Consider the following 20,503-nt stretch of genomic DNA (forward strand, 5'->3'; position numbering starts at 1 on the left):
TTGTTCGATTTGAAATAGCATTTTATGAAAAGTTTTCAACAAATTCAGTATTCATTTATATTCATAGTACTCATTTTATTTATTACACTATTTATTTCAACACTATTCAGCAGTTTAGAGACTCAATAAATTAGATACATATATTGTTATCCTTATATAGCACTTACAAAACATCTGCCCCATCCAAAACTTTGAATTATTCCGATCTTGTAAAAAAATACACTATACCACTAATATACATATAATCAGACCGCCATACCTTTGTTGAAATTTTACCAAAAATATTCAACCATATGCCGCATGATTTTAGAACACTGGCAGCAAAAATAAAATGCCAAGGTAGCAATGGACTGCATATTCTTACGGAGATACCCAATCTTCAAACGGCTAAACGCACTTCTAAATCTCACAGATACCTTTATATAACTATTTTGCTTATATCCTGCGGGTATATCTTTCCTTGAAGGTATTCCTAATAGCATAATCTACTTTGGTTTCATAATTAGTTTTGAATAAAATTCATGTAGCATGTTGAATTGTTTCTTATAAAAATATTTCGAGTCACTTTTCTGCGTGAAAAATGATAACTTTTCTGTGTTGAGATTAATCTGTAGTGGCATACGGCGAGAGAAGTTATGCCTTGATGAGACTCATTCTCTTGATCTTAGCTAAAAACATTCCCTTGCATCAAACACTGATCAAATAGAGTAGTGGTGGTAAATAAATGCCATGATGTGAGGAATCGTAAGGATAAAATTTAAATATCTTGCGTTTAATAATTCCATCGATTAATAACATAAAATAATTATTTTCAATCGTTGAGTAAATATTCTGAAGATCAATAGCCGTATTTAATGATGAAGTTTTCCACCAGATCTCTGCTCAATTTTCCAGCTCCACTAGCTCTAAGTTACCTAGTCCTTCTCTGTCAATGCTCTGCTGCAGTGAAATGCAAATTACCAATCGGTGAGCTTCCACTTCTGAAAGTGCGTTTCATTTTAGGATAAAAATAAACATGCACCGCCTTCAGCCCAATTGAACGGCATGGATCAATTTTGAGATTGGTCCACCGTGCGAGGAAAATATTTTTTCTCTGATCCGTTCGCTGAATTGGCGTGTTCGCAAAAAATAGGAAATCACGTAAAGAGAATTAATTTCCATCGTTCCACTTACTAACAAAAAAACTTAAACTATTGCCCCCGATTCATATAAGAGACGATTTTCTTGCACTGACTAAATGCTATGGAACCTCTTTTATATTAATTCTTTCCATGGTACATATGATTATGTCCATATCCTCCACTTTTATTTTTTCGTGAATTTCATGCCTCACGGATAGTATGAGGGTATAAGTTACATTGAGGATATTAGTCACACTCTTATAATAGTAAATTGACATAAATCAGCTGCTAATTATATTTTAAATATCTACTTTGCCGTATCATATTTAAACCATTCCATAAATACAAACATATGCCGTACCATAAATATGATACCATATTTTTTCGGTTCTGCAATGACTTGATATTAATATTCTATATTGGTTATGTTTTGTTGTTGCTCTTAAGTAGCCTTAGAATATTTTTATGCTGTTTAATGAGAACATTAAATCACATAAGTGCATACATCTCTTTTTTTAATATTTTCATTTATAATGCGGTGATAAAAGCATAAATTGTATCCGTGAGACGTTAGTTAAATGGAAATAATTATTTTTTTGTACCAATACGCCCAATTTGCATCGCGATCATGCCAGGCTGGGGTGTCGGTATGAAGCCAATAGTTTTCATTACTTAAACTATTTTTTCTGCATCTCATTGTACTGCAGGAATGCAACTAACAGGAATGACATGAATGCCAAAAACTTCACAATTTTTTATCCCAAAATTTTTAGCATTGAAATCTCATTTGGCAGTTTTTATCTAGGGTTTGACGCATTTAATGGTTTCAATAGGTCAAAATCATTAATTTGTATTTTTTTTACCGAACATGCGACTTTCTCTGAGTTATGTGCCCAATTTCATCAATATTTTACAAGTTTTGGTGCCTTAAATGGGTGATCAATAGTAGCACCCAGTTATTGAAACAGTCTCATATAATAGCCTATTACCTCTCACAAATGATTCATGAACCATTTTGGGAAAGGTTTGACCTAATAATGAAACTATTTTACATAGTTCGCTACACCCTCCCTACAATCCCATACCTGTAGTAGTAGCGGTTATCAAGCCATATTCGCCTACCTACCCTCCCGATCAATTTGACACACTAGGATGGTCGACTGAGCTCATCCACGTTTCCATACTTCCCTTCCACCTTCTGGCATCAGAGGGAAAACTTGGATGCCTCTTAAACTTGAAGGTGTCTAGACGCTATTTTGCTCCTGTCTCCGCTGAGGACATCTGGGATGATTTGCGATTAGGGAACCTACTCGGATCTTGGGAGCGGCTGGTGCCAGAGTTCTCTCCGTTGCCTATTCACGCCAGATGCACGTGAAGCCAAAGTTAGGCGGCGTTGGAGGAAGCAAAATGGGACCTAGGCTTTCGTCTTTTGCAGTAGAAATTCCTCGCTCTCCGTAGTAGCAGCTTTCACCGCCAACGCGTCAAGCTATTCAGAACTAGTTTCGCCTCCTACAAATAGGGGAGAGAGTACCAGTCAATCATAGTCCTCCAGTGATTGGACACAGCAAAATAAATGAGACCAGTGCCGTGAAGTTTTGTGAAGTGCAGTGAATACCTTATTTATTTCAGTAATATTGTTGAAATTTATGTTCATGCAATGGTCAGCATTTCTATATTTATGTATTGATGTTATAATATTTCCTGGAGTTTAGGTCAACGTATTTTATTAAAACAAGTTATAGCCAACGTTTCGATTTATTTTCAATCACTAAATATGTACAAAGTTAAGCCCTGTGACCAAATGACCTGATGATGATTTCAAATAAATCGAAACGTTGGCTATAACTTGTTTTCATAAAATACGTTGACCTGAACTCCAGGAAATATTATAACATGTATTAAACGAGGTCAAGATAAGAAGAAAAAAAGTAATTATTTAAATATTTGAAATTACATTTTCGGCCTAGAGCGCTTTGATTACTGTACTCAGTCGATTTGATGGGAATTAAAAACATAATAAATTAGGCGGAGCAATTCCAAACAATTCCTTCGGGATATTTTGTCTATAATTGAGTTTTTAGTGATGATCATTCTATTGAAAAGGGAAAAATTGATAAAACACTCGATGTCAAGTTCGTAGATTGTTTTTTAAATTGTATTTTACTGATCATATTCAATATTTCCTCAATGACCCTGCTTTCGATGAAAGAGTAGGAATTAAAGACCATTTGTCCCCATAGCCTTTTAATTGAACCTTAATTCGGATCTGAACCCCTCTGGACCTTTAAACTTGATTTTAATTAAGATTACCTTTTCAAGGTTATTTTCAAATAACTAAAAAACTGTTTTGATAATATCTCTTATTCTTCAAAGGTTCCCAAGATGATTCCCTTCGCACTTCCTCTATGGTGCACAGTTTATTTCAGCCGTAAGTCACGGCCTTTTTAAGATAGCAATTTTATGTGGCTATTGAATTAATTTTATCGATGAAAAAATTTCCCCAACATATGAAATGGTATAGCATGGGGACCGATCTGATTTAATGACTAGTGTGTTGGCTTCCCAATCTATTGGCCCAGGTTTGAGGCTCAAGAGTGGCGTATATTTTCAGAGGTTCTGAATTATCTGTTTGAGTGCTGTGCGGAGGAGGTAGAGAACTTCAGTTACATCTCTCCGGCCGTCAAATGGGACTTTGATTCTGAATCCCCCCAGCACCTTTCATTATGAACGAGTTAATGGCACCGCCGCACAGTGGGCTGTAATAGAAAAAAGATTTTTGATGAATGATTTTTGAAAAAGTGAAAAAACGATTTTTTGTTATGAGCATAATGGAAACGAAAGAATCGGATAGAATTCTCTGGGGACGGTCAAGAATCCACATACATCAGTTGTAGTAGTAGCTAATTCTGTAGAGAAATTCCTATTTCTGTTTTCAGAGACCTCATCATCACCAGTCAAAAATCCTAAGAATGGTTTGACGCAGTTCTTCATTCCTCTCCCCTATCCGCTAGCTTTTTCATAGCGACTTATTTCATGCCTTTTACATCCTTTATAACTTGTACTATTTAACTCATTCTGGGCCGCTTCTTATCCATCATCCCTTCCACTGTCACTCACATCCCATCCTTCCCTTCATAAGTAGTGAGGGGGATCGGAACGCCTCAGACAGGTAAGAAAGGGGTGGAAACGAAATAGGAAAATATGGATTAAGAATTCGTAACTAAAGGAGAAATAAAGCAGCAGAATTTTGCAAGAGAAACAAGTCAATCGCCAAACACTCATGGTTCAACTATCAGGAAAGGCTGAGGTACATATGAAAGAGTCGAGGGGATTCGGGGCGATACCATATAGACTACATCATCGTAAGGTAGAGGTATAGAAATGGTGTGAAAAACTCGTGCCGCTTCCCTGCGGCGGATGTGTATTCATATTACAATCTATTTCTTATTAAATGCAACGTAGGATTACATAGACTGAGGAAAATCGAAAATGGCGAGTCAATGGATCAAAGAAGCTTTGAAGGGGATAATGAGGAAAAAATACCAGGAACTAGTGGTGAATACTACTCGGGAGATTGAAAATAGACTAACTATAGAGGATGGTTAGGATAAGATTGAAACAGGAACAGTAACGGTGACCGAGGAGTAAATTAGCTATGTTGAAAGTAGAAATATAAAGAAACCTCTGATAACGGAGGATATGATATAAGAAATTGAGATAAAAAGGAATTGGAAGAAGGTGGACAGAGAGCAAGGAAAAAGGATGAATAGGGAAATAAATCATCGATTACGGCGAGAAACCAAGAGGGCGAGACAGGCTTGGTGGAAAAGACAATGTGAAGAAATGGAAATTTTTCAAAAGTAAGGAGAGATAGGCGTGCTATAAGCCAAGGTAAAGTTGCCATCGGGTGGCCAGAGAGGGCAAGGAATTGGAAAATTTAATCAAAATTCCTAAGAAAATAGGCTGATATTGTCGGGACAGACGTCTCATTTGTAATCCGTGCAAGGCCCAGACTGAGGAAGTGAGGGTAGCGTCATGGTTGGCTGGGTCGGCGTCAGCTGAGGGGTGAGGAGATTGTAAGAGAGGCGTGGGAAGAGTTGGAAGCTGGAGTAAAAGTGGGAGGAATGATGCTCAAATCAGTGAGGTTCCCAGATGATCAGGCGTTGATAAGCCAGTTAAGCGAGAGACCTGCTGGCTCTATTGGATACGTAAGACAAGCGTTGCGAAGAGTAAGTATAGTATGGAGATAAGTTGCTTGAAGGCAAAAGTGCTGTTTTCTAAAGCATCAGGAGCTTAGAAGGTGAGGCTCTAAGTAAAAGCAGACGAGCAAAATCTCGAGCAGGTGAAGTTATTCAACTCTTTCGGAAGCGCGTCAGAAGAAAACGGAAGCAACAGTGAGGACATCAGGAAGAGAACTGTGTTAGCAAAAGAGGGGTTCATGAACAGGAAGAATCTGAGGAGAGTATAGTTATGTTTAAAGAAAAGGGTTGTGAAGAGCCTGATCTGAGGTGCAGAGCGTTAAGGCGCGGAATTTTGGACACTGAGAAATGAGGACGAGAGAAGACTGAGAAGGCATTGGAGGTGTGTCTGAAGAAGATGCGAGAAGGTGAAGTGGACGGAGAAGAGAAGAAACGATGAAGTGCTAAATATGGTGGGCCTCATTTAAAATTGAAGAGGGAATTCCATGAAATGATGGGATACTGCCGAAGTACATCTTAAATACCCAATGCTACCTTAAACGGTAGAATAATCGGTAGATCGGTACATCCAAGTTTCTCGTATTTCAGTATCGTTCCCTATCAAAGCCCTTACTATAGTGAATAGTGTGACGCGACAATTAGTATGCGCCGATGCGCCTCATTATACGGCACAATTTTTTTGTAACACACTCTATTCAATTTTTTGGAAAGATATTCTAACAATTAATGCCTTCCACATGAACTACTCTGTTCATCATTGGTTATTTTGTTTTACCACCTCGTAAGTTTGACATTGGATTTGCTGTATTTTTTACTTTTCGACATTGTTATCCCGTGAGATAGTTAAAATCTCTTCCTTTTCAATTTTGCATGCTGCGTTTAAAGGCTTAGTCTCAGTTCCAATCAACGAAGTTTTCGATTTCCGTGGGCATCAAAAATATTTATTGTATTGTATGTCCATTTTTATGGAATTTATATTAATGAGACGTCGTTTTTGGGTATTTTCAACTTGACTTCGTATTTCAATATATTTCCGCATTTTGCTTTTGTATAAAAAATAGCCGTTATCTTTAACCAGCCCCATCAGATAGGTACCTATATTGCCAAATGACATGATTATTGTAATTGCTGACGGATTTAGTTGTGTTGAGAGTACCCAACAGAGACCTCTGGACACTTGAGATCCTCCAACACCACTTATTGTAAGCAATACGATTTCCCTCTTCCCGCCTCGACCTTTACCAACGCAGCTTTCTCTGCCATCGGAACCACAATATTCGCAACCTCTCCTGCGTATTCCGCTTCATCCAATCGATGTCGCAGTCATCGTGTCAAGAGAGATCCACGGGACGTTTCCTTTCTCGCCAATTTCCTTACGAGTGATCGCTTCGCGTATTTCGACCGAATATGCTCAGGGAAGGATGTCGTTACCCAACCGCGAAAAACACCATGTAGGTCTCGGATAGCGGTGAAGGTTTTCACGAACGATCGGAAAAAATAAATATTCTGAGTGTTTGGTGATGTGCAATATTTGAATGAATTCGAATCAATGTCAATATAGAGTATTTCAAGGGACACGCAGGCGTATCGATTTCATTTGAGTGAAAATTCCTGGTAAATCTTTAAAAGCAGGTAGACCTTGGATGTGGCAGACGCATTTACTTTTATAATATACCAAATACTGGCAATTTCCCTCTATTTCTCAGCTGATTGCACACATTTTTTGCCTTCTCCTTATAGTCAAGTGATGCAATTGTATATTTCCTATATAACGCCACGCTATTTTCAATTTTGCGTATGCACTCCTTTTTTGAATTTTAGTTCATGTTTTGCGGTGAAATCAAAAACAGAAAATTCCTTGGTCTTGAAATTTATTTAAATATTTATTTTTTGGGTAAATTTTTTAAGTTTGCGTTTGATAATGATGTTTTCAGATATTTCTGTGTGTGACAATTATTAAGAAAAATAAAAGGAAACAACAATAGAGTGATATGATGTCATAAGAGATTTTCAGGAAATATTTATCATTTTTCATAACTGCGTTGCCAATAAGAACGGGAAAAATATGAATGAATATAAAGTGACAGTAAGGGAGCGTATGCCGTACTCTACGATTAGCTAGGGGCCTGATAAAGTTATTGGGAAAGAGCTGATTATTTTCTGGCGGCTCATTTTGTTAAAGTTATAAGCATCACATTGTATGCTTCTCCGAACATTTTTTGCTAAATAATGCAGTGCATCTAATTCAGTTGATCTTTTGGTCGTCCTTCTTAAAATATAAATGGCTATTTGAAAGGGTCTAAAATATATATATTCCTTTCTTACCAATATTTTCAACACTAAATGTCACATTCATTTATTGTTGTGCCATCAGGCTGAGGCCTCGTTTAAATGAGTTTCAGGTAATTGGCTATGGAGAATGTTTTCGCTCGTTACTTTCTGTAATATGTTCAGTGAATTGCTGAAGAAAAATAATACAGGATTCGTTATTTGCTTACTCTTGAATTATATATACCATTTGCAAAAAAATATTTATGAGACCAAGATTTATTAATTGGAAAAATATAATTTTTAAAAGAAAGGAATGAGTTATCCCTTCGAAACAAACCGTAAAAAATTGCGTCCGAGAAATCTGCTCCTGTCATAGCCCTCATGAATTCAATAAAAAAGATGATTGAGGATCTCTTCTGGGAATAACGATCGCCAATCTCCAAGCAACGCTTTCAAAATATCGGAATTTTATTCGAAAAAAAAAGAAATTTCATCCGTCAAATTAATCCATTTATAGTCATCTTACAAATAACGGATTATTTCTTTCGATTGGGACCTGTGACGTCGTATGAGTTTACTTTTATTTTCTCGTTCGTATCCATTTATTTATTGATTTTTTTGTCGACGTCAGTCACTTCATGTTGGTCATGCTGCGGTGATGGACGTGTCCCTTGCTCCCCCATCCACCAGCGGTGCTGACACGTCGCGAATATGACATTCCTCTTTTTCGTTATTTCCCCTTCTCCGGCACACTTCAAGAATTGGACACCGAGGTATGGTTGGCGTATGAGAATTTAGGCCTTCCGCGTACGTTATCAGATTTGAGGTCCGTCCTCATGTTTATAATATTGTGTTTCCATTACTTTCATTCCTAATCTGCTAACGCTTGTTTTCCTAATTAAAGGTGCACCTACCAATTGAATTCAGAGTGCATTTCTTGAGTTACCGAGGCAAACGACTTGAATGGCTAAATCACAGCTAGTAAGATGATTTGTAGTTTTCAGGTCCCTTTTCATAGGTATTCAATGCAAACATGGCTGTAATGATTCTCCAAAATTGTAAACTCTCTGTCTTAGTATTAAAGAATGTACTGGGAGATTCCTTGCTATTATTTTTAATAGCATAAGTGATGTCGCTAAATAATAATAAATTTATTTATTGCTTCCAATAATATATTAATATCTTTGGGCCAAAATAACTTCTGATAGTATTCCTAAGAGATTCCAGTGTTGGCGGAAATGAGAGAAGCCGAAAATTTCTCCATCCATTATGACAGCACACTGCCTCCAACGGATGTTACATGCGATATTGAAGACGGGTTAGTGTGGTAAGGAGGAAATGATTGGATGTTGGAGTGATTGATGTTGGAGACAAACCCAGAAATAGCGTCAGTCTGCTCTTACCCCGAGGAAATTCTCAAGGGGGACAGTTCCCTCAAAGAGGAAGCAATGTTTTCAATACCTACTTAAGGGGGAACAACGCCACATTCATATTGACCAGTTCTAACTTTCATAATCCATGAGAGGCTAAGAATTCTTTTTTGGCCGTAATGACATGAAGTGAGGAGGTACAGTCTACAGTTAGATTTCAATCCTTATCAAGTCAACAGGCATTATTATTCCTTTGCCTTCGGTAATAATTAATTACTTCATTTTCTTTTTGAGACATTTTTTACGGTAGGCATACGCGAATACGTGTTATGTTTATTTTTGCACCAAATTTGATAATTTAAAGAATTAAATTGAAATTAGGTGTCTTCTTATCCAATGTTTACTTTCTTACGATACTATAATTGCAAATGATTTTTCTTGTTTTTATTTTTGAAAAGCAAGAACAGCATATTACCTCAAGTAACCGAGGCCTTTTCTCGATATTTGTAACCTAGGCCTTAGCACTTGTGGGGTTATCAGTCCAAATGCATATTATAAGACTTAGTATATGAATGTATAATTGCAAATTGCACACAGTGTGCGTAACTTAAGAAAGCATTTTCAATACTAACCTTGGAGAAACAATCGCACCATTGACACTAGCATGCCGGACCAATCCCTACACCCTATTATGCCCCTAGTGAGTCCATTTGACCCAATATGACCATATTTGCATATTTAACTCATAACACTTGATTCCTTCCCAGTTTATTTATTAATATTGTTTATAAAGCGTTTGGGAGGGTAGTAGAAAATTTAATTAGACGAAAAATATCAAAAAGGTAGTTGTTCAGCAATTTATATAGTGTTATGGGAAACTAGCATCCACAAATTTGTGAATACTTATCGATTTTCCTCTGATGGGTTTGGGAGGTCTAATGAATTTCAAAGGTATCAGGTTCAAAAAAATTTCAATAACATTTTGGCAAAAAATCATTATAAATCACACCGTTACATTGAATACAAAGGAAAAGTAGAATGGTTTCAAATAATTTATTGATTGAATAGATGGATTTGATAGTCTGAGTCAAATTGAGCCATCCGGGCATGGCAGGTATAAGTGATGAGATAAAATAGAAAAATAATAATATCAGGTCTAAATTTTGAACAGAGGTGAACCAGACGAAATAATTAAAAGTTATGAAATATGAGTCTAAAATTTATTTTTATTTCAAAAAAATCTACATAAATATTCTCTTTTGGGTCAAATTGACCCAGCCGGGCACTCTAGTGTTAAGTTATGACTGTAACTAAAAATAATATTCATAAAACTTTTGTAGCACTCGTACGTTTTCAAGCATTTCATAGGATTTTGCGCATGCATACCAAAATTGATGATTATTACGATTCTGGCGGTAGTGCCCATAAATTCTCAACTAGGAACATAATATCAAAGAATGATAAGATTTGTGAGTTCTCTACCAGCAGAACGGGGTGAGAAGGGAAACCTTTGATGGAAAATGAATTATCAGGCTATCTGAAATGAACTATCAGCTTTTGCTTTCTGGGTTCCGTTTTTGTCGTGGAATTCAAAACTTCGGAATAGAAGTAGGCTGATATTTGTGATGCAACACCGTGCATCAACTACCAATATCAAAGAAAAATTATCATTACGATGAAAGTATATTACCATTAAAAGGATGTTAGGATGAAAGAATATGTTCAGTATATTGAGAATAAAGACGTAAGTATTCTATTTTTCTGTAATCATGATACAACCTTATCATTCCATGGTATTATATATTCCCAGCTGAGAATTAATGGGCAGTTCCGCTAGAATTATAATAATCATAAATTAGGGTATTCTCTTGGCTGACATCTGGTTTATTTTGTGAGTTATTTAAATGCTGGGATTTATTTGACGATTAGTTACTGTTCTCAAGGCCATGAATGTAGCTCTAAAAAATCCATATATTTGTATCAGCGTGCGGTGAAATATCGTCGTGTAACTACGAGCATAATGAGGCCAAGACACTTTCAATAATTTCGTGCATCCATGCCGTTTTCCAGATAGTTCGTATTTTTATCGACTTATGCGGTTGACTATCAATAGTTAATAGGGGATGTGGTAAAATAGGACTGGCTATTAAAAGCATGGCTGTTTACATAGGATGGGGAACTATACCAGGAGTACCGGAAAAGGCAGGGATTTGAGTACTCAAGGGCGGCTGCTGGAGGAATGTATTTTTGGCCTGACCTCTCTTTGGAAGCCACTGCCCCTTTTGGTCGTTGCGGATTGGTGAGCGGATTGAGGGACCTTTATCCTTCGCACACAAGTTCAACATCCAGTCACTCACACTAGAGGGTAGGCGCTTAAATCATCCCTCTATCCATCAGTCCGTTCTACTTCAAACTTTACCCAAATCACATTGGACCCAACTTTTGCTGGGCACATGTGCTTATAACGTGATCACCCCATAGGACTCAAACCAATCCCAACGGTATTATGGCTGCCGGTCAGGAAGCATACTTTGAAGCATGCCTTTACCCCACCATATAATTACGTGCTAATTCGAGGAGGATCCCCATCCTGATAGTCTTTCAAATTAGTCAGCATATTTTTATCTTCCACATCTTTATTTCTGTGTGCTAGTTGCATGATTGGATTACGTAATGATGATCGATAAGCTCTAGGGTGATCCAGCGACAATAATTTGAGGTAAAACATTTGAAATTAAAATCTTGATTTGATAAGAATTTTCATATATTTCAACTTATTTATTATATATTTAATTATTTTACCACTAATATTTAATTAATTTTTTCGAAATTCTATGTTTCCCATCACATAATTGAAAACTTTTCACGCGATTATGAAGAGCATATGGTGACGTTGCCATTCACCGATCGCCGACGAAGTAGGCACCGGGCTGGTCCCTCTCTTTGCAGTGCTGAAAGTTTTGTTACCAACATTCTTTCCATTTTCTTGCATTAATAGCGCGTAGAGCATATACTTGAATGGCAATTGACCTTGCTTTCATTTATCTATTTCTTTGAATCTTATGATATCGTTGTAAATATACCTGGGCTTTTTTCATACATACTCTTTTATTACATTATTTGTTCGTTTCTTGGTAGATTCTTGATCTTTGGCAAATAAAGGCGATTATGATAGTGTAATTATATTGTAGATGAATATTTTTGTCTTTTTTAATTAACATTTCTTTAATTCATTGCAGATAGGCCTATATCAATAATTTTTAACGAAGAATTTCTCTTCTCATGGTTTCGCAATTGTATCTTTACACTATCAGGACTGGAGAATCTAAAGAAAAGTAGTACACAGCCGAATGAATTCTTCTCCACCACCAAATTTGATCCTCTAAAAATTAGAAACTGTTAATTGATGAGTGGTTCATTGATTAGGGATTCATGTTTCGTGGAGTAGTTGTACTCTTTCAGCTATATTTTAGTTTTAAAAAATACTCCAGTCCTATAAGTGAAAGAGTAGATATGCGAAACGTTGTCAAGAGAATTAGTCGATTAAAAAATGCATTGATATGATCTTTCAACTATAACGCTAATACATGTGTAATTTACTTATTATCAACATTGAATCAAATATTTTAATGAAAATAATTTGTATGGTGGAATGAAAAATACTAAGCATGGATAAATGTTCCAGAGCAGGCACTAAACCTTCGGTGGACGTGGACTGAAGCGCAGGAATAAGGCGCAATCTAATCTCGGCATCCATGCAACCCAGTTCGTCGGTCCACTATTCTTCGCGGAAGTAACCCACGACACTGTTTCCCATGGGATGGGCCAGAGGGATGGAGCAATACGGAAGGGAGACATGACGTGACTCACTCTTTCAATTACTCCCCAGGGAGCTCAAAGCCTCGAAAGACATGCACCGAAATTATTCATTTTCTCCGTTTCCATTTGTTTGTTTTTGGTGACATGTCGCATTTTTTCTCGATTCGGCATAGGTCGCAAACCACGTTCGGAAGAATGCGAGTGGATTTTCATTTTCCGTTCCTCGGTCGACATAGCATTCAACCGTCAACGAAATAAGCGCTATCCTCTTCCTCTCGTTCTTCCTCCTTATACAGGATCAAATATCGGGGAATATCGATGTAAGGTCCAAATTTTCGGCCTTCGAGATCTGTATGGATCCGAAAGAACCTTTTTTTATTTGTTAATGAACGCTGAGCGTACGTTTATTATTTTTTTTAACTTCACAAGGCCTCCAGAATTACTCAGTCCTCGTACCTTTTGCCTGCCTTAGCATTTTTTTTCTCTTTCCTAGGTTATAAAAATCTCTGCCTCTTGGATAGAGCACCCTAATTAATCAAAATCTGTATGCACGTTGTGAATTAAGTTCAAAGTGCAGTACATTCTCATATATATACTCATTAAATATTTATCTTAACCTGTTGCATTAAATGGAATTTCGTGCTCGAACAAGTTCAATATTTAATTTATACTTTTCCTCAATGCTCTTATATCCTTTTTTTGGCATCATTTCAAATATTTGCTCTTTTTTAAAATAACATGTTTGGATTAATAAATATCATCAATATATTTATGTCTCTAACATAAAAAAATATTTTCTTTCCCTCAGTTTCTTTGATTGGTCCTTATTTTTGAGACTACCAAATATTAGTTTAGGCATATCGGTAATCAGGTATTCTGATGAGGAAAATTTGGGCTGCGCTATAACTAAATATAGTTCCTTTGCTCGTCATAGGAGGCCAATTCACTGTTTGCTGTCAATTTTATTTTGGTAGCATGAGAGATAAGGAGCCAATTGTGAAATATGTATCTATTTATTAACTTATGTGACTATTAAATGAAGACAACGTGTTACAAAGACATTCAACGTTTCTACAGTTTTACTGCAGGTGATAAAAAAATGCATCCATTACCCTTTAAATTGAAAATAAAACAAAAAAGTCAAATTTTTATACTACGTTATTTAATTCCAAATATCTAAATTTTCTTGAAGCCGAGTGAGGTATGAAACATTTTTCAAAAGGTAAATAAAACTTTGCCTAATTATTTCCAAGTACATTGAATTAGTTTGATCTTATAACGGCCGCCGCGCCGCACGATCCGTTTCCAGTGCAAAAAATATTCCAAATAATCGAATAATCTCACGGAGCGAAAAACTGATAAAATAATTGGGTGAAACCCGGAAATACTTAGCAAGTGTCTCAAATGGTATTTTGGGCGAAATGGCGAAAATTCTGCACAAATTTTAATCAAAATGTGAGAGGTCAAGAGTCAACTCATGTCCAGGGCAAACATCTAGATCCCTCAAATGCAGAATAAATGAACATCTTAAGGCAACCGAAAAGAAAATTTTCGTCTTTCTGCGATTGCAGAGCATGCATGGTCGGAACCTGGGCACGTCATATTTTTCAAAGAATCGAAAATCATCGCCAGGGAGAATAAATATTTCCCTAGGCTGATAAGGGAGGCGATTGAAATAGCGAGTCACCCAAAGAACTTCAATAGGGATGACGGCTATCCTTTATCATCATCTTTCAAACGGCTTTTCCAACAATGGAATTAAAAATCAACATCCGCCTGACTAGCTATAAATAAATAAGGATCACAGATCTGCAAACCATTTGGACCCGAAGACGGGAGCTGGAACGCGCCCGAAACTGTCGTCCGCAAAACATGAATCAACGCGGTGTAAACCCGGAAAACCATCATCATGTCCAGGTTGTGTAAAATGACCCATGCTTGGCTCCTTCATTTTATGCTTGCGTAATGTTTTGGCCTATTTTTACCCATATCACTGAAATTCTGAAGAATAAAAAGCAATAAAATGTGCTTTCACCCGTATTTTATAGGCAGTATAGTAATCAATAATTTTTGGTGTTTTTACCATTTAATACTTTATTTGAAGCAATACCTTCGGCTGGAAAAACTTATGCCAACCAAGGCTGAATTACAGGGATTCAATATTTCCTTTATATGGAAGCCATTCCGTATCTGCAGCAGTCTTCAGCCTACTGCAAAGCTTTTCAAAGTGAATCGCTGCAAAGCTGTCCTCGAGGCTTTTGATCCGTAATTTCAATGCCCTCCAATTTAAACCCGAAGAATCAACATGTGTGTGAACTGGGCGTACCATGTTTGAGTGAGCACGGTATTCTACCATATTTTGCCGAAATTTTGTGAAGAATATCTTTAGTTCAAATTTCTCTCGCGCCATTGCGTATTAAATACAAATTGAGATTTCTTTAAAGGCCAAAGGTTGGAAAGGACAATTTCTTCGCAAAGAGTGTATAAACATATACTTTCATTTCTAATTGGAATTTTGAGAAAATGTAATTGAATTAACAGGTAATTACCTATATTGCTTGTGGACCCTGAGATGAGACGAATGGATTTTCTTCACATATTTCCTCATTATAGCATTGAGATTTTATCTTCGGTGTTTAAAGTAATAATATGTTCAAATTTTTGTCATTTCGAAATTATAAAAATTCGACTAATTTTCTCACATAACTTCTTATTGGCGGTAATTTACAGATTTAGATGTTACCGCTGTATTCTGCGCCAAATGTAACATTTTTTTGTACTTCATACCATGTTTTGAGGAAAAACGTTTCACTCTCTAAGTTTTATTTTTCTTTGCATGTTACGACGCGTGATGAATGCCGTCGTCCCATTCGTTGAAAAAATATTTGTTTCCTTATGGCTTTAAACAGAAACTTACTCATTACATTCGTGACCGCGTCGCGTCATTATCTTCATTCGGATGGTGCGTGTCTTCCTATATCGTACTTGTGGCGCGTTGGCGGGATGAGAGCGTATCGTTTTTTTCCGTTGCAGAAATACGACATGCGTCATGAAAAGAGTTTTATTCAAAGAGATATCCTCGCAAACTGTGACTGACGGATCATAATCACTCATTAATTAAGGAAAAAGAGTTTTTTAAGGATAAATTATCACCGACTGATATAGAGCAGATATATTACCATACGTATGAACTGACGTTGCAGCAACGGAATTCACACCGCGGCTGGGTGATTCGACACCAATGGCGGAGAATCTACGGCTGGAGTGTTGCCGGCATGGCGTTGTTTGGTGATGACAACAAAAACGATGGTTTACATTTTCGTATGATGCGGATCACAATTTTTTCCAAGTAAAATTTTTGAAACTCATTCAAGCAATAGTAAACATAATGCAATTTCCATTTGGTTGCGTTGAGACAATCTTGGTTTGAAATCTTATTTTTTAGTTATTCACAATCAAAATTTTAAATCTTATAGCGCTGGTATGTTTACCATTTTATCTAATCGTTTAGGTGGTGTGGCTTCTCTAATTTCCAATTTTTTTATATTTAAATTCTGTTCTTGGAGTTGTATTTATTTTCTCAATTTATTTTCTCCTGAATTGTTATTTTGAATACCATGCGGCGTCACTGGCGCTGCAGGAGGATTTCTTTAAAAGAGAAGTCTCGGTAATCGGCTGGCAGATATTTCCTATGCTCACTATCTCTGGTTAAAATAGTGTCACCACTCGTCTATAGTATATTGGAGTTACGGTTAATCATAAAAAAATTTCCCCTGTAGGCCATAATGCAGAAAAGTTTTAGCATATCTGATCGCTATAAAGTTTTTTTTTTATCTGCTTAATAAATGTTTTTCTTTGAACTCCACTTTTGGGAAATTCTAGTTCCTTCAGAAAATTTATTCGTTGTTATAGTTATTTTGCTACAGCTTTTCATGGTCTATTTTCACCACTTTTCATGGCCCTTTGCCCTTAAAAATATAACACTTAGAATGTGAAGTATTGAGAGAATTTTCAATAGAAAAGCCACGCATCGCCATACATTATGGTAAGGCGATATATATATATTTACCGCTTATAAAATTATAAAAAAGGTGTATGAATAATATCCTCGGGAAACAAATTGCTATTTCACTTTTCTTTGGTTAATTTGTGAATCTCAGTCTTGAAACTGAGACAAGAATATTAACTCCTGAGAAAGACTACCATCTGTTAATTCCTTGGCACTCGTTTTATCTTGATCAAGAAAAATATTCCCTGGGATTCTAATCGAAAAGACGCTTTTATTTGCTTAGAGAATATTAATAGAGAATATTAATGATGGCATTGCGTGATACCTACATGACACCAAAAAAACATTCTGTATCGCGGATGACCTTAGAACAAGTAGTCATGCAAGCTTTTTAGCATCACTATCTTCCCCATAAATGGATTTTCGAGTCTATTTTTAGAAAATTCCCAGTGATAGCTCGTGTACTTACTTCCTAAAAATTATCCACAAATTAGTGACCCAGCAAAAATAATGAAGTACATTACAAGTCGACCATCGACCACTTGCGATTAATAGTGCCATAGTGTAAAGTAATAATTTAAGAATTTCAATCCGATGAATATTGGTTTTTTACCTAATATTATCAAATATTTAGCCATACTCTTTGATTAAACCCCTAATTTTCAACTTATAAACATAATGACGCTAAAATTGGCATCAAAATAATAATTATTTAATACAGTTACGTTCCAAAAAATTTAAAAGTTTAACTATTCAATGGAAATACTTTACGCGTAGAATAATAGTTTTAGCACTTATGGCAAATTAATTTTAAATACTGGAAAACTTGCATAGTTTATGTGTATGAATTACGCTTGAAATACCTACTTGGTAAAATTCTAGATATCAAAGCCAAAAAAGGGCTTCGTAAGTTATACATTTCACTGTTCGTTTATTATAAGTACTGTAATGTTTGTAAAACTTTAATTCTGAAATATTGGCTAATCTTCTTCTTGCTACCTTGAAAATTCAGGGAATGATATGAGTTTCGTACCAATAACTCCATCCTACGCAAGCTTAAAACCTATACAAGGACTTGGTGAGTCTTAATGTGTTTCATCAATTGAATCCATCTCAGGACATGGCTTTGTTGGCTTCATTGTGATAATAAGGACAGAAGATTTTAATTTGACTACAGATACGATTGATTATAAGATTGATAGTAATTTGTACCTACACACTTAAATGTTTTACACAAACTCTTAGATAAAAACATTTATAGCTCACTTACAATTTAGTGGAGGAATACAAGGAATTCTATGATTCAAGGAACATTTTCTGGAAAAATGTGAGAAAATAAAAATGCCCCTCAAACTCACAAAAATTTTTTTTCGCATAACGATTTCTGTATTTATTTCAAAATGGCTGTAGATGAAGCATTTTTTTCAAAATCTATAACCCCAAGGGGCGTATTAACTTCTCCCATTGACACAATATGAGCGTTAACTGAGGGCAGTTGTATCTGATGGCATGATATTTGACCCATAAAACGATATATTTACATGCCATTGCGTCACATAACGACCAAGTAAATAAGAAAAGATAAAATTTATTAAATATTAGTTTTTTCTCTAGTAACGTAAATCTATGATTGAGGTTTTTGAAGAGGGTATCAAAATAAGTATACTAGTTAAGTGAATCAATTTTGTTTCAACTTCGTAGAGCTTTTACCAAAATCAGCTAAAACATTACAATTGGATGGAAAGAGAAATTGGAAAAGTGGATTGAAGTTATTGTATCAGAGTGGCTTTGATATTTTTTCTCATCTTCAATGCCCCGAGAAAACACACTTTAAGCATTCATCGAGGAAAGATTTAATGAACACCAAATCAGGAAAAAACAAACACGCATGCCCTGATTTGGGGAGACTCTCGGTTTGGCAGACGAGGACTGCCGCCACTACCCTACCGCCACTGGCCGATATCTACAGTTATTGTATATTGGGAGTTTTTTCTCGTTCTCAAATTAAATGAGTTTTTGCAGTATTACTTGGCAGTCAATTCACTCTCCACACCGCTCCTCACTAATGCACAAATATCTATTACAACTAATTTTTCTATTTCATGCGCTATGCGCCCTATAAAAATAAACAGGATATATATTGAATACAAACGGTATAAATTCATATTTTAACGTTTCGTTAGGGTGATGCGGGGGAAACAAGTTAAATGCCTTGTATTTTTAATACAGTCGCTTTTTTTCCTGACCCCATGTAGCGTTAACGTATCCGTAAGTATACCATTTTCTGTGTACTGTTACGTGTATTTCGAGTAAAAATTCGTTGTATATTACAATGGTTACCGCAAATATTAAATAAATTTGATATCCATTTCATATTTGGCAAATATCTTAGACCGAAGCAGCTTGTAATTTGGCACGTCATTTTGTGCATGTTATAAACTCATATGCGGTGACGTGAAGCGCAATCTTAGCAACTTAATAATTCCTTTTTTCTCATTTTCAGATCAATTCTTCCATCTGAATCAGTGCAGCTTCTTTTAAACTACAAAATCCTGTGAGGATCTAGTTGGGAATTCATTCCCCGATTTCAGTGGTCGAAGGTGAGTCTATCTTCTAATTATGAGTTTAAGTCGAATACCTATTTAATATCTCACTCTCTTGAGAGTATGTTGATAAAAAATCTATGCATTCAATTTCTCAGTCTTTTCTTCATTGGAAAGAACATTTTAAACTTTACTTAAATAGAATGAACGGAAAACTACCTAAGCTTCTGAATGAAACAATAACATAATCATATCATGAAAGATTTGCTTATCTATTTAGGTTCGCTGTACCCAGCTTTTACATGTCGTCCCTGAGGGACTAAATTCGTTTACTGGCTGTAACGGATATTTTCCAGCTATTGCTCGATCCCTAATTAAGGGCTTTATGGAAGGCGTTTCAAGTACACACTCCGTACGTCGAATGTAACGTTAACAGTGGTTCCCTCAGCACCTTTCGTCAAGAGTACGTTGATACCTACGCCAGGTTTCTCTCCATCCTTCCTTTCCTACCCTTCTCTTCTACCAATGGCCTTAGCTGTCAGTTGCCACCTCCATACCTCTTTATCTGGTGAGAAATGACCGCTTTAAAAGTTCTCCATCTCTGTACATAAATTTATCGCTAAAGTATCCCAAAATTTTTGGATTAATTCACATGATATCTATATACCGGGTGCTGTAGTGAATTTTTTAACATTTTTACACTAAATGACGTGCTATATTTCACCTTTATTGACTCGGTCGCAGTAGTTGCGTCATCCCGCTCAAGTTCTCGTTTAGGCATCGTTTTCCGATTGAAACCGCTGTCGTGCTGCGGTCGCTCTCGCCATTTCCCGTTTCCTCCTCTCAGTTCCACGAACAGGTATTGTTGCCGAAGTCTGAGAACATTAATTGAAGAATTATGCGAGAGTAAAATGCGTTTTTAATGCTGTAAAAATGCCTCCTGTTCCCTTCTGAGAGAATAACTGATGCTGAATATTCCACATTCAGCAATTTACTGCTGGAAACGTGCCATAATTTTTGTTGATAATGGAAAACTTTTCCGTAAAATCTTAAATAGCATAGTTTTATATATAACTGTGCTATTTATCACGTAGTAGTGAGTGGAGTGAAATTCTCACAAAATCATCTCCATAAGTTACAAATGTTTCTCTTGCATTGTTGATAATGGAAT

General features: G+C 36.2%; 1 long non-coding RNA gene across 3 annotated transcripts in view; it reads left to right on the plus strand.

Moving 5' to 3' along the window:
- LOC124174006 overlaps nucleotides 1-20,503 on the plus strand; it is a 284,348-nt gene that overhangs the window by 230,421 nt on the left and 33,424 nt on the right. For all 3 annotated transcript variants that reach the window (XR_006868832.1, XR_006868833.1, XR_006868834.1), the window contains one exon: nucleotides 19,293-19,389. This is a non-coding gene — a long non-coding RNA (uncharacterized LOC124174006). The remainder of the gene's footprint in view (nucleotides 1-19,292; nucleotides 19,390-20,503) is intronic.

The sequence above is a fragment of the Ischnura elegans genome, chromosome 2 (genome assembly GCF_921293095.1).
Source record: "Ischnura elegans chromosome 2, ioIscEleg1.1, whole genome shotgun sequence".
Lineage (NCBI taxonomy): Eukaryota > Metazoa > Arthropoda > Insecta > Odonata > Coenagrionidae > Ischnura > Ischnura elegans.